Source organism: Kogia breviceps, chromosome 6 (genome assembly GCF_026419965.1).
Source record: "Kogia breviceps isolate mKogBre1 chromosome 6, mKogBre1 haplotype 1, whole genome shotgun sequence".
Lineage (NCBI taxonomy): Eukaryota > Metazoa > Chordata > Mammalia > Artiodactyla > Physeteridae > Kogia > Kogia breviceps.
Genome location: NC_081315.1, coordinates 49,040,819 through 49,056,677, shown reverse-complemented (window position 1 = coordinate 49,056,677; position 15,859 = coordinate 49,040,819). Strand labels below are relative to the sequence as shown.

The window sequence follows — 15,859 nt, the reverse complement described above, 5'->3', positions numbered from 1 at the left end:
GTGCCACAACTACTGAAGCTGGTGCACCTTGAGCCCGTGTGCCATTTATTTTTAGAGAATAAAATCACCTCTGAGTGATTACAATTTAGACCAGCTAGTCAAAATTCTTTATCACCTGTTCTTCTCAAACACTGATCAATGGAACAAGTTTTACTAGGGATAAGAGTGTAATTGTATTCTAGAGTTCATATCGGCAATATGGTTTTTGACCTTGATGCTGGATCACGACATTTCAATGGTATAACTGCTATTAATTGTCTCTTTGTTCAATGATTAAAGTCTCACATGATCTGAGTTCAGACTGGAGCCATCCTGCTTGGTTTCTGTCTATTGCAGATTTCTTCCAGTATGAAAGGACAAGAGCAATACGGCTTACTTTACACAATGTCTTCAAACTAAATGATGACATAATCTACATTCAATTAATTTATACATACCCTACCGTAGAGCAGGGTTTGTTACGGTGGCAGAGCCCGGTAATTATGTAAAACTGAAACTTTTATCTGCACTGGTTCAAGTCCTCTTCCTAAGAATATGTTTATAATCAACACTCTTTCACAAGTTACCCAATTTAATTCACCATAGCATTCCTCATATTAACTAAATGGAAAATCCTAAGCTATATACAAATCCAGAAAGGGCCAAAAATCATCTGCCCACATGGATTATTACAACCCATTGCTGAGGCATTCAAATTACTTATTAAAGACCCACTATGTCCATCAACAGCATCAATTTATATATTATTGCCCCAATGCTAGCCTTAACCCTGGCTCTCACAACATGAATTCCTCTTCCCATATCTTAGCCACTAATTAATATAAATGTAGGCATACTCTTTATATTAGCCATATCACACCTAGCCATTTATTCCATCCTCAGTTCTGGATGAGCTTCACATTCAACATACTCACTCACTGGAGCTCTAGGGACAGTAGCATAGACAATCTCATATGAAGTAATGTAGCAGTTATTCTATCCTCAGTCTTACTGATAAATGGATCATTTACACTTTCAACAGTAATTATTACACAGGAACACCTATGACTATTTTCTTCTGACCCCTACTCAGAATTTTATTATCTCCGCAGTAGCAGAAATTCAATGAAGCCCCACTTGATTCAACAGAAGTAGAATCAAAACCTGTATATGACTTCAATGTAGAAGATGTAGCAGGCCCATTCACCTCTTCCTTGCTAGACAATATGTCAATTTCCTTATAATAAACATTTCCACAACAATCCATTTGTAGGAGCATTCGACAATCCCTAGGTGCCAGAATTATATACACCCCAAGTCATCATTAAAACACATCTAACAATCTCCTTTCTATGAATTTGAGCATCCTACCCACAATTTTGATATGATCAACGTCTACATCTCGTATAAAAATTTTTTTTCTACTAACATTAGCCCGATGTATATGAGAGTTTTCACCACGTGTCATCATACCAGCAACCCACCACAAACTTAAGAAATATGTCTGACAAAAGAGTTACTGTGATAGAGTAAATTATAGAGGTTTCAATGCTCTTATTCCTGGAATTGAATTCTTCCTAAGAATTTTATATTCTCCATGTTACCACATTACAGCACATGCTATATACTAAGGTTCACTAGGTAAGCTTCAGGCCCATACCCCCAACATGTTGTCGTAGATCCTTCCTGTACTAATAAACTCTCATTGTTTTTACTATCATTCTACTGACCATTATCACAGGAAATATAATTGTATAAGAAGCTCACACTGGTTAATGGTATCCCCATTCTAATAAAAAACACAAACCCATAAGCTACAGAAGCATCCAACAAATATTTCCTAAAACAATCCACCACACCAATACTACTTATAATGGCTAGTATCATTAATCTAATATACTCTGGTCATGGAACACAATGAATAACAAAAATCTTTCATCCAGCAGCATCCACCCTCATGACAATCGCCCTTGTCACAAAAGTAGGACTTTCCCCATTTCACTTCTGAGTGCCTCACGTCACACAAGGCGTCCCATGAAGAGCAGGCCTGATGCTATTAATATGACAAAAGTGCACCCCTGTCAGTTTTATACCACATGTCACCATCCATCAACCTAAATATACTATTAATCATAGTGATATTATAAATCATAGCTGGAGGCTGAGGGAGATTTAGTCAGACTCACCTGGAAAAAATTACACCCTCCTCATCAAGTGCCCATATAGGATGAATAACAGCCGTTATAAAGTATATTCCGATTATAACAATCCTAAACATACTAATTTATATCATAACAACACTCTCTTCTTATTATTTATGCCCAGAGCCTGTACTACAAGAGTGTCATTATCACACACATGAGGTAAAACACCTCCCATCACAATCCTTTTCCTCACCATTATAGTATCATTAGGACATAGTCCATCACTATCAGGGTTTTTACCCAAATGAATACTTATCCAAGAGATAACGAAAATGACAACATCATTCTACCAACATTAATAGCCATCACAGCAGTGCTCAGCATATATTTCTACTTGCAGCTAACATACTCCACATCACGAACTGTATTCCCTTCATGAAACAACACAAAAACAAAGCACATTGAACATTCAAAGAAATAACCTTCCTATCATTACTAATCATAAAACCCAGACAATTATTCCACATAACACCCATTCCATCCGTGCTGGACTAGGAATTTAGGTTAGTTCAGACCAAGAGCTTTCATAACCCAAAACAAGTAAAATTTACTTAATTTCTAAAAATAAGGATTGAAAGACTTCATCCTACATCAATTGAATGTAAAGCAAACATTGTAGTTAAGCCAAATCTTTACGAGACTGATGAGTTTTAACCCCAGGAAACTTTAGTTAACAGGCAAATCCTCTAGTCAACTGGCTTCAATCTGCTTCTTCTTCATTTGAGAAAGAAAAAAAGAAAAAAGGCAGGAAAATCTCTGGCAGAATTGAAGCTGCTTCTCTGAAATTACAATTCAATTTGTTGATTCACCACAGGGTTTGTGAGAAAGAGGGCTCAATCTCTGTCTTCAGATTTACAGTCGAATGCTAGCTCAGTCATTTTACCTCTGTTCATACACTGTTGATTATTTTCAACAAATCACAAAGATATCGGCATCTTATAATTACTATTTGGTGCTTGAGCTGGAGTAGCAGGCAGCACCTTAAGAATATTAATCCAGGCTGAGCTATGCTAACCTGGAGCGCTACTTGGAGATGCACAAATCTGTAACGTGGTCATAACAGTCCCTGCACTTGTAATAATTTTCTTTATTGTTGTACCCCTTATATTGCAGGGTTTGAAAACTCACTTGGGCCACAAATAACTCGCACACCTGAGGTAGCATTTCCCCGAGTAAACCATGTAAATTTTTGACTACTTCCCCCATCGTTCTTACTCCTACTCATGTCACCAATAGTAGAAGCTTGTTCTGGTACCAGTGGACCGTGTATTCAGCTCTAGCCTGCAACCTGGCCCACGCAGGAGCCTCTGTCGACATAACCATTTCCTCCTTACATTTATCAGGTGTCTCCTCAATTCTTGGTGCTATTGCTTTTATTACTATAGTCTTTCATACAAAACCAGCAGTCATAACCCAATACCAAACACCATTATTTGTTTAATCTTCACCAACTATAGCCATATTACTATAATTACCACTCTCAGTCCGAGCAGCCAGAATTGCCATACTCTTAAGAGATAGAAATCTCAACACTACTTTCTCTGACCCTGCAGGAGGAGGCTGAATCCTATACCAACACCTATTTTGATTCTTTGGTCACCCTGAAGTCTGTATTCATGGCCTACCAGGGTTTGTTATAAATTCACACATCATTACACACTATTTAGGACAAAAGGTGCCTTTCAGCTATTTAGGAATAGTATGAGTCATGCCCACTGGCTTTTTAGGATTTCTCTTGTGGGCCCATCATATATTTACCATAGGGAGAGCTGTCCACTCAGGAGCATACTTTGCAAAAGCTACCATAATTGCTTCTATCCCTACAGGAGTGTGCTTTCTCTGGTTGCAGTGAGCAGTAGCGACTCTACGCTGCGGTGCGTTGCCTTTTCACTGAAAAGGCTTTCTTTATTGCAGAGCATGACTTTCACGCTCTAGAGGGCAGGCTCAGTAGTTGTGGCACATGGGCTTTTTGCTCCACGGCAGGTGGAATATTCCCACACGATGGCTCGAACCCGTGTCCCCTGCATTGGCAGGCAAATTCTTAACCACTGCACCACCAGGGAAGTCCCTGGTTAGCAACTGTTCCCGGAGGTAATATTATATGACCTCCAATATATTATGAGTTTTAGGCTTTAGTTTTTCTTTTTACAGTAGGAGGTTTCACAGGAATCATCTTAGTGAACTCATCCCCGGACACTATCCTCCAGGATACATACTATGTAGCAGCACACTTCCATGACCTAATGTCCATGGGAGCGGGCTTCACTATCACGGGAGGCTTCCTACACGGATTCCCACTATTCTCAGGTTACACAGTGAACTCAGCATGAGCAAAAAGTCACTTCACGCGTATATTTGTAGTAGTAAATATGACTTCCCGCAGCACTTTCTGGCCTCTCAGGAATGTCATTACTTTAGTCTCACTACTCGGAGGCACACACAACATGAAATATTGTGTCTTTTGGCTCACTCATCTCAATAGCAGCAGTAATGCTAATCATAATCTTCATACTTTGAAAAGCATTTGCATCTAAACAAGAAGGCTAAGCACTAGAAACGGATACTCCTAACCTAGAATTGTTACATAAATGTCCTCCACCATATCCTATGTTTCAAGATCCTACCTATGTAAATATAAAATAAGGAAGGTCTCAAGTCCTTTTCAACCACTTTCAAGCCAACACCATAACAATTATGTCTTTCTCAATAAATGAGAGAAAAGTAAAAAGTGATGTAGCTTTGTCAAACTTAAATCAGAGGCTAAAATCCTGTATATCACGAAGGCATATCAATTTCATCTAGGATCTCAAGATATAACATCACCGATTATGGAAGAACATTTACATTCTCATCATCACACATTAATAGTGATTTTTGAAACTAGTTCTCTATATTATTTCTCTAACATTGACAACTAAACTAACTCATATACATATAATAGATGCACAGGTAGAGAAAATGTGAACAGTTTACCAGCCATTATTGTAATCTTAATTGCTCTATCATCATTGTGAATCCTTTACATGATACATGAAATCAATAACTCTTCCCAAACCATAAAATCGATGGGTCAGTAATGATACTGAAGCTACAAATACACAGATTATGAAGATTTAAATGTTGGCTCCTCTGTAATCCCCACATCAGGGCTAAAACCAGGAGAATAATGACTAATAGAAGTCAACAACCACGGAGTTAGAGAGAGTCATAGAATATTAGTTTCATCTGAAATTGTTGTACACTCCTGAGCTGTTCCTTCTCAGGCCTAAAAAGGGCTGCTATCCCAGGACGCCTAAATTAAAGAATCCTAATACCAACAGGACCAGGCCTATGTTGTAGACAAGAGAGCTCATTTTCCTGAGTTCAAAGACGGGCCAGAGGGATATGGCTGAGATGAGGGGTGAATCTGGAGCCCATGGGGATGCACTCTCCAAGCTCCAGGATAGGAATGGGCCATTATTGGTTTAATGGACGTCTGGGGTCCCAGGCCACCCACACCACACCCTCCCGAGCAGGATCTTGGCAACATTCCCTGTCAGTGATGAGGCAACCTAGCACTTGTCACGCCCCGATGTTGTGTCCTATGTGGGCACCATGCTGTGGGGACCACACCCACACTCTGCAGGTCCATGCTACAGGGTCCTTCTTGCCTCAGGAGTAGAGACCACCCAGCAAGCAGTTCGCTCCCCAACCAGCAGGAGGAGGGGAGGAGAGCAGGGGCACCAGGGGAATCTCACTCAGACAACAACACCCAGGGGTGCCAGCGGGGACAGTGATGATGCAGATGAGGCCCAGACCAAGAGATGCGACCAGAGGACACAAAAGGCAGCTGATCAGGTCCTGACTCAACTGCATCCCGGACACCTTTGTCCCTCCTACGCCCCTTCCTCATACATCCCCTCCTGAAATGCAGATTCTTCAGATGCAAACAGGCAGAGCCTCAGACTGAAAGTCAGCTCTTCCAAAATGACCCGTCAGCAAACACTGCAGGATTGTGCTCCAGTGGGGGCCCTGGAGTCCACAACTCAGGGACTGAAGGGGACATCGGTGCCAGGGCCAGTGTGAGGGGATGGGGAGGGAGACTTTCATGGTTGTGGAATGTTGGTTTTGCAAGATGAAAAGTTCTAGGCGTGGTGGTGATGGCTCCACGAGAAAGTGAATAGATCTGATGCCTCAGAAACGTGCACTTAAAATGGTGACGATGGTAAAGGGTATGTGACGTGTGTTTTATTTCACTTAAATTCATAAAATAATGTCTTTTTAAATCAGAGTCCATTTCGACTCCCGTTCATCACAAATGTCGGAGACCCAAACACATTCCCCTACCTTAGGGGCCATCACGGTGCCCTCACATGGCACATGGGAGACCGTTCTCACGGGGGCCTAGTCTGTGCTCACCTCACCTCTGTCCAGGGAGACCCAGGCAGTGGTGACCCCCATAGATTAGACATATGATATGCTATGATATTCATATGACACCACCGAACATTGTCACTCAGCAGCACACAGAGCAGCACCCCACTCAAACATGCATGACCTCATATGAATGCGACAAGATTAAGGGAAGAAAAGGAACCACCGGTTAAGCAGGGCAACACCCTTAACGCAGAGGTTGGAAATGTCAAAGGGGTAAAGACACACTGCAGGCAAAGAGCACATAGGGGTCTCCCCATACATGTGATCCTGACCCATGCAGATGTGGTGAGACCCATACAGTGCCCGTACTCTATAGCTGGGGTCACACATCCACACTCACCACGGTGACCCCACCTCCCCAGACCCTGCACCTAAAGTCACACGTTCTCTCTCAACACGTGACCCCACCTCCTCAGACCCCTCCACCTGGGTCACATGTCCACAGTCCCAGGGTGAACTGCCCTCCGCAGACTCCCCCAACTGGGGTCACACGTGCACATCCTCCAGGGTGACCTCACCTCACCAGACTGTGCACCTGGGGTCACATGTCCCCTTGGTCAGGGCACCATAGCTCTGCTCTTGGCTCCCTAATTTGGAAACAAGCTGGGTTCCTGGGACCTGCTGGGATGAGAAAAAGTGTAAGGTGGGTCTCCTGTCCCCACACTTGTCCCACAGACGTCCTCCTCTTTTCACTTTGGTTCTGTGTGATTTTACCTCTTTTTAAAGCTTTCATGCTAGAGTTGAACACATTACTTGGTTCTGGCAGGCACAGTCTCACTTTCTTGTCTCACTTACTTGTTGAGAAAACTCACAGGACAGCAGGGCTGAAAGCCGAAGGGCAGCTCTGGACGCTGCTGACTAGGGACGGCAGACAGGAAGGAGAGCTCAGCAGCAGCCTCAGCTGTTACCCATCGGCCTTTTGCCCGATCTGCGTGCCCTGCAATCAATTCACCAGCTAAACCTGCCTCCCTTCGCACCATGCACGTGCTGGTAAATTGGAATAATCAGCAGGTAGCCCTCCTGAGGATTATCCACGAGCCCCAAGGAAGGTGAACCTTGCAGGAATAAAGACAAAGGCCCTGCCCATAGCACTGCCCTTGGGAGGACCAGGTCACCACACTCAGAAGAGAGGGTGTTACCTAGACAAGCCCACCTCGGCTCCAGACCCAGACATCTAAGCACTGACTTTCAAATGCAGGCACGGAGCTTCCCAGTACTGAGGCCAGGCCGGCTCTCTTCCCAGCTCTCCATACTCTTAGCGTACACGGAACATGGTCAGGTCTAAATCTTCTTATTATAGACAACACATGGTCAGCTCTAAACATAAACAGTAGTCAGCACATGGAGAGGTCTAAATTTACCGTGTAGACAGAACTTGATCATGTTTCAACTAGCTTAGGGCTGAGCTCATAGGAGGTACAGATCACACATATGGGTCTCTCATCTTTGGACACCCACATCAGGAAACTGAACGATATCATTGTCATTAAACATTTCAACAGGCAAAACAGAAATGTTACCAGTGTCTCTGGCCACCTGGTGGTCAGGATCCACATGTGATGCAAGAACTTCTTAGAGTGCAGCCCAGTCTGCGGCCAGGCCAGACAAGAAGTGGCCTGATTCCAGCCTCCCAGGCTTCCAGAAGGAGGCGGCCGCACAGGAGGCCCAGGCAGGACAGTTCTGCATGGTGCGGGCCAGGAGAGCCTGTCTGTCCATTCCACTGGCCGATTCCAGGCGGGGTGCTCAGGGCCGCTGAGAGCCCCGCGCTCAGGCCCTGCTTCCCTGCAGCATGTGCGTGTGCGTGTGTGTGTGTGTGTGTATGTGTGTGTGTGTAGAGGGGGCAGTGGCTGACGGCTCCCACGGCTCCCGTCCCGGGCACCGTGATGTCTTCGAGGGTAGGTACGGGGAGAGGTAGGGGCACAGAAGCCATTGGAGAGGAGAACCCACCACGGAGCTCCTTGCACACTGGCTCGCCCCACCCGGGGACCAGCCTACCCATCGTGGGCCACATGCCACCCCCCAGCCCCGCACCCCCAAAGGCAGGGCGCCTGCTCTTTCAACAGCACAGGGTCTCACATGAAGGAGACTCAGTGGGGAATGTCACCCACTCCCCCACTCTTGATGCTCAGTTTGGGGAGAATGAACCCCCTTGACTGGGCGATGGGACCCTGTGAAGAAACATGTGGTGCCCCATCCAAGTCAGGGCCTGCCTGAGAGATGGGAACACAGGAGCCACGTGCAGGGCCTGGAGGCCAGGCCAACAGGACAAGCACCTCCAGCCTTGGTCTAGCTCTCCAACTGTGACATTGTAGCATTAAGGGACCTGAGGCAGGTGACTGAATGTAATGGGGTCTAAACTGGACCCTGAATGGGGCTTAAAGAACGTGTGAAGGATGTCACTCAGACAGTGACAGTCACTGGAAGACAGACGCTGTGTGAGGACATCCTGCTCCATCCATTTAAATCCCTGCGATCTCTGAACTTTACGTGGCTACGCAGGATTGTTAGAGCAGGTGCGTGCGGACATATCTGGGGCACAATTCAGTCTGCAATCAACTTGCAAGTGGTTCCAGAAAACACACAGGTGTGCGCAAAGGTAGACACAGCACACACACAAACATACGCATGCTCACAGCACAAATATATTCACACACTAGCCTATGAACACACACGCTCGCGTGTACCCACGCACACACTAACGTGTGCCGGTGCACATACCTATGCACATGCACAGCACATGTATGCATACAGGCACATGCACACACGTAGCGCACACACAGGGAATAAAGTGAATCCATAAAGCATTAATTCCTGAAAGCAAGTGAAGCTGACATGTATTTTTCCCTTTTTCTTAGCTTTGATGTTTTTCACAATAAAAACTTTAAGAAAAGAGTTAATGGCGAATGACTTTTTTTTTTTGCACAGGTGTCGCGGACTCCTCAGAGGCAGTGACCCAGGACTGAGGCCCCCGAGCGTCCTTCTGAGGGTCGTGGCCCCGGTGTCCCTCTCACGGGAGTTGCTGTCAGCCTTGATGGTCGAAGCAGCCATGGTATCTAGATTTCACTGGTAGAAACTATTCCTTTTCTTCCCTGGGAGGAGCAGGTCTCCTTCTACTTTGTTGGGGAGACTCCCTTTTTACTAAACAAAAATGATAAGCTGTAAGTACATATTAAGGTTTAGGTTATATACATGTAAAGAATAATCATAAAGATCAAGGAACAGAACACGATGAGTGGACAGCCAGGAGTGCCCTTCCCTCGTCACAGCCTCCTCCCCACCGTGAGGGAGCTGTTCTCCTGATTTTGTGCCAGTGACTTGTCCTCAGAGTTTTCGCCCAGGGACGCATCTCTGCGCAACGCAGCCCAGCTTTGCCTAGTTCCAAAGTCGGTAAATGCGTGTACCCTGCATGCTGCCTTATTGCTCTTGATGGCGCAGCATCGTGTCCATGGGATTCCTTCACCTTGTGAATAGAGATTTTTAAAAAATAATTTTTATAGTTTTACGAACTTTAAACAAAATGTACTCCATTGCTGTGGAATATTCCTTCATAGGAGCGTGCATGGTTCATTTCTGCATCCGCTTGTGATGGCCTTCATGTTCTTTCCAGTTTGGCTCCTGTGGCTGCGGAGTCCATGTCCGTGTGTCCTGGTGCAGTGCCGGTAGGTTTGTGTTCAGCTGGGAGGAGCCCTGCGGGTCTGCGTGCGTGCGCGGACTTCGCTCTTTGAGGCCCGATTGTTTCAGAAGCGGTTGCATCGGCCCGCTGCGTGCCAGGCTTTCCATTGCCCCACAGCCTGCTGATAATTGATACTATGTCTTTCATGTCTGCATTCTGGTAGGTGTATGCACAGTATTTTTCTTATGGTTTTAATCCCTCGGTGGTTAGTGAAGTTGTGCATCTAGTAGTATTCATACACTATTTCCTGTTCGTTTTTAAAAAGTTTTAAAAATTGTGGTTCAATACACATAACATAAAATTTAGTATCTTAACCATTTTTAAATGCCATTTCAGGGTCAAGAAGTAATTGGTGCTGTTGTGCAAACCTTACCGCCATCGTCCTCCAGAACTTTCTCATCTTGCAACATTGAAACAGTCCCCATTAAACACGCACTCCCCATGCACCCTCCCTCAGCCCCTGGCACTCAACATGCTACTTTCTGTCTCTATGTTTCTGACTGCTCTAGGGGCCTCGTGTGAATGAAGCCAGCACTGCGTGTTGTTTTGTGTCTAGCTTACATCACTGAGCATAATGCCCTCGAGGCTCATCCCTGCTGAAGGCTGTGTCAGAATTGCCTTCCTTTTTAGGCTGAACAACATTCCCTTGTATCGATGGACCGTGTTTTTCTTCTCCATTCATCCATTAGTGGACACGTGTAATATCTACATTCATTTCTCATGTCATAATAATTGTGGAATAACGTCAGAAAGTCCTTTGAATCTAAAGTCATCTGCCATTAACTCTTTTCTTAAACTTTTTACTGTGAACAACATCAAAGCTAAGAAAAAGGGAAAATACATGTCAGCTTCACCTGTGTTCAGGAATTAATGCTTTACGGATTCACTTTATTCCCTGTGTGTGTGCTACGTGTGTGCATGTGCCTGTTTGCCTACATATGCTGTGCATGTGCATAGGTATGTGCACTGGCACACGTTAGTGTGTGCATGGGTACATGCGTGCGTGTGTGTTCATATGCTAGTGTGTGAATATATTTGTGCTGTGAGCACGCGTATGTTTGTGTGTGTGCTGTGTCTACCTGTGTGCACACCTGTGTGTTTTCTGCAACCACTTGGAAGTTGGTTGCAGACTGAATTGTGCCCCAGATATGTCCGCACGCATCTGCTCTAACATTCCTGCTTTTCCACATAAAGATCAGAGCTGTCAGGGATTTAAATGGATGAAGCAGGATGTCCTGACACAGGGTCTGTCTTCCAATGACTGTCACTGTCTGAGTGACATCCTTCCCACCTTCTCTAAGTCCCATTCAGGGTCCACCTGAGGCCCCCATTACATTCAGTCACCTGCCCCAGGTCCCCTATAAACTACAATGTCACAGTTGGAGAGCTAGACCAAGGCTGGAGGTGCTCGTCCTGTTGGCCTGGCCTCCAGGCCATGCACGTGGCTCCTGTGTTCCCATCTGTCAGCCAGACCCCGACTTGGATGGGGCACCACATGTTTCATCACAGGGTCCCATCGCCCAGTCAAGGGGGTTCATTCTCCCCAAACTGAGCATTAGGAGTGGGAGAGGTGAAGTCCCCACTGAGTCTACTTCATGTGAGACCCTGTGCTGTTGAAAGAGCAGGTGCCCTGCCCTCCGGGGTGGGGGCTGGGGGGGACATTTGGCCCACGATGGGCTCTCGGGTCCCCGGGTGGGGCCAGCCAGTGTGCAAGCGTTTCCACGGTGGGTTCTCCTCTCCAACGGCTTCTGTGCCCCTACCTCTCCCCGTGCCTCCCGTCGAAGACAGCACGGTGCCCGGGACGGGAGCCGTGGGAGCCGTCAGCCACTGCCCCGTCTACACACACACACACACACACACACACACACACACACGCACACGCACACGCACACGCACACGCACATGCTTCAGGGAGGCAGGACTTGAGCGCGGGGCTCTCAGCGGCCCTGAGCACCCCACGCGGAATCGGCCAGTGGAATGGACAGACAGGCTCTCCTGGCCCGCACCATGCAGAACTGTCCTGCCTGGGCCTCCTGTGCGGCCGCCTCCTTCTGGAAGCCTGGGAGGCTGGAATCAGGCCACTTCTTGTCTGGCCTGGCCGCAGACTGGGCTGCACTCTAAGAAATTCTTGGATCACATGTGGATCCTGACCATCAGATGGCCAGAGACACTGGTAACATTTCTGTTTTGCCTGTTGAAATGTTTAATGACAACGATATCGTTCAGTTTCCTGATGTGGGTGTCCAAAGATGAGAGACTCATATGTGTGATCTGTACCTCCTATGAGCTCAGCCCTAAGCTAGTTGAAACATGATCAAGTTCTGTCTACACGGTAAATTCAGACCTCTCCATGTGCTGTCTACTGTTTATGTTTAGAGCTGACCATGTGTTGTCTATAATAAGAAGATTTAGACCTGACCATGTTCCGTGTATGCTAGGAGTATGGAGAGCTGGGAAGAGAGCCGGCCTGGCCTCAGTACTGGGAAGCTCCGTGCCTGCATTTGAAAGTCAGTGCTTAGATGTCTGGGTCTGGAGCCGAGGTGGGCTTGTCTAGGTAACACCCTCTCTTCTGAGTGTGGTGACCTGGTCCTCCCAAGGGCAGTGCTATGGGCAGGGCCTTTGTCTTTATTCCTGCAAGGTTCACCTTCCTTGGGGCTCGTGGATAATCCTCAGGAGGGCTACCTGCTGATTATTCCAATTTACCAGCACGTGCATGGTGCGAAGGGAGGCAGGTTTAGCTGGTGAATTGATTGCAGGGCACGCAGATCGGGCAAAAGGCCGATGGGTAACAGCTGAGGCTGCTGCTGAGCTCTCCTTCCTGTCTGCCGTCCCTAGTCAGCAGCGTCCAGAGCTGCCCTTCGGCTTTCAGCCCTGCTGTCCTGTGAGTTTTCTCAACAAGTAAGTGAGACAAGAAAGTGAGACTGTGCCTGCCAGAACCAAGTAATGTGTTCAACTCTAGCATGAAAGCTTTAAAAAGAGGTAAAATCACACAGAACCAAAGTGAAAAGAGGAGGACTTCTGTGGGACAAGTGTGGGGACAGGAGACCCACCTTACACTTTTTCTCATCCCAGCAGAGCCCAGGAACCCAGGTTGTTTCTACATTAGGGGAGCAAGCAGCAGAGCCATGGTGCCCTGACCAAGGGGACATGTGACCCCAAGTGCACGGTCTGGTGAGGTGAGGTCACCCTGGAGGATGTGCACGTGTGACCCCAGTTGGGGACGTCTGCAGAGGGCGGTTCACCCTGGGACTGTGGACATGTGACCCAGGTGGAGCGGTCTGAGGAGGTGGGGTCACGTGTTGAGAGAGAACGTGTGACTTTAGGTGCAGGGTCTGGGGAGGTGGGTCACCCTGGTGAGTGTGGATGTGCTACACCAGCTATAGGGTACGGGCACTGTATGGGTCTCACCACATCTGCATGGGTCAGGATCACATGTATGGGGAGACCCCTATGTGCTCTTTGCCTGCAGTGTGTCTTTACCCCTTTGACATTTCCAACCTCTGCGTTAAGGGTGTTGCCCTGCTTAACCGGTGGTTCCTTTTCTTCCCTTAATCTTGTCGCATTCATATGAGGTCATGCATGTTTGAGTGGGGTGCTGCTCTGTGTGCTGCTGAGTGACAATGTTCGGTGGTGTCATATGAATATCATAGCATATCATATGTCTAATCTATGGGGGTCACCACTGCCTGGGTCTCCCTGGACAGAGGTGAGGTGAGCACAGACTAGGCCCCCGTGAGAACGGTCTCCCATGTGCCATGTGAGGGCACCGTGATGGCCCCTAAGGTAGGGGAATGTGTTTGGGTCTCCGACATTTGTGATGAACGGGAGTCGAAATGGACTCTGATTTAAAAAGACATTATTTTATGAATTTAAGTGAAATAAAACACACGTCACATACCCTTTACCATTGTCACCATTTTAAGTGCACGTTTCTGAGGCATCAGATCTATTCACTTTCTCGTGGAGCCATCACCACCACGCCTAGAACTTTTCATCTTGCAAAACCAACATTCCACAACCATGAAAGTCTCCCTCCCCATCCCCTCACACTGGCCCTGGCACCGATGTCCCCTTCAGTCCCTGAGTTGTGGACTCCAGGGCCCCCACTGGAGCACAATCCTGCAGTGTTTGCTGACGGGTCATTTTGGAAGAGCTGACTTTCAGTCTGAGGCTCTGCCTGTTTGCATCTGAAGAATCTGCATTTCAGGAGGGGATGTATGAGGAAGGGGCGTAGGAGGGACAAAGGTGTCCGGGATGCAGTTGAGTCAGGACCTGATCAGCTGCCTTTTGTGTCCTCTGGTCGCATCTCTTGGTCTGGGCCTCATCTGCATCATCACTGTCCCCGCTGGCACCCCTGGGTGTTGTTGTCTGAGTGAGATTCCCCTGGTGCCCCTGCTCTCCTCCCCTCCTCCTGCTGGTTGGGGAGCGAACTGCTTGCTGGGTGGTCTCTACTCCTGAGGCAAGAAGGACCCTGTAGCATGGACCTGCAGAGTGTGGGTGTGGTCCCCACAGCATGGTGCCCACATAGGACACAACATCGGGGCGTGACAAGTGCTAGGTTGCCTCATCACTGACAGGGAATGTTGCCAAGATCCTGCTCGGGAGGGTGTGGTGTGGGTGGCCTGGGACCCCAGACGTCCATTAAACCAATAATGGCCCATTCCTATCCTGGAGCTTGGAGAGTGCATCCCCATGGGCTCCAGATTCACCCCTCATCTCAGCCATATCCCTCTGGCCCGTCTTTGAACTCAGGAAAATGAGCTCTCTTGTCTACAACATAGGCCTGGTCCTGTTGGTATTAGGATTCTTTAATTTAGGCGTCCTGGGATAGCAGCCCTTTTTAGGCCTGAGAAGGAACAGCTCAGGAGTGTACAACAATTTCAGATGAAACTAATATTCTATGACTCTCTCTAACTCCGTGGTTGTTGACTTCTATTAGTCATTATTCTCCTGGTTTTAGCCCTGATGTGGGGATTACAGAGGAGCCAACATTTAAATCTTCATAATCTGTGTATTTGTAGCTTCAGTATCATTACTGACCCATCGATTTTATGGTTTGGGAAGAGTTATTGATTTCATGTATCATGTAAAGGATTCACAATGATGATAGAGCAATTAAGATTACAATAATGGCTGGTAAACTGTTCACATTTTCTCTACCTGTGCATCTATTATATGTATATGAGTTAGTTTAGTTGTCAATGTTAGAGAAATAATATAGAGAACTAGTTTCAAAAATCACTATTAATGTGTGATGATGAGAATGTAAATGTTCTTCCATAATCGGTGATGTTATATCTTGAGATCCTAGATGAAATTGATATGCCTTCGTGATATACAGGATTTTAGCCTCTGATTTAAGTTTGACAAAGCTACATCACTTTTTACTTTTCTCTCATTTATTGAGAAAGACATAATTGTTATGGTGTTGGCTTGAAAGTGGTTGAAAAGGACTTGAGACCTTCCTTATTTTATATTTACATAGGTAGGATCTTGAAACATAGGATATGGTGGAGGACATTTATGTAACAATTCTAGGTTAGGAGTATCCGTTTCTAGTGCTTAGCCTTCTTGTTTAGATGCAAAT

At 46.5% G+C, this 15,859-nt stretch overlaps 3 pseudogenes; 2 read left to right on the top strand and 1 right to left on the bottom strand.

The window, feature by feature from the left end:
- Nucleotides 1-587: 587 nt before the first annotated feature.
- LOC136794425 (NADH-ubiquinone oxidoreductase chain 1-like) lies at nt 588-1,377 on the top strand (annotated as a pseudogene).
- Nucleotides 1,378-4,972: 3,595 nt separating this feature from the next.
- On the top strand, nt 4,973-5,484 carry LOC136794424 (cytochrome c oxidase subunit 2-like; annotated as a pseudogene).
- Nucleotides 5,485-9,859: 4,375 nt separating this feature from the next.
- On the bottom strand, nt 9,860-15,592 carry LOC136794378 (cytochrome c oxidase subunit 2-like; annotated as a pseudogene).
- Between the last annotated feature and the right edge of the window lie 267 nt (nt 15,593-15,859).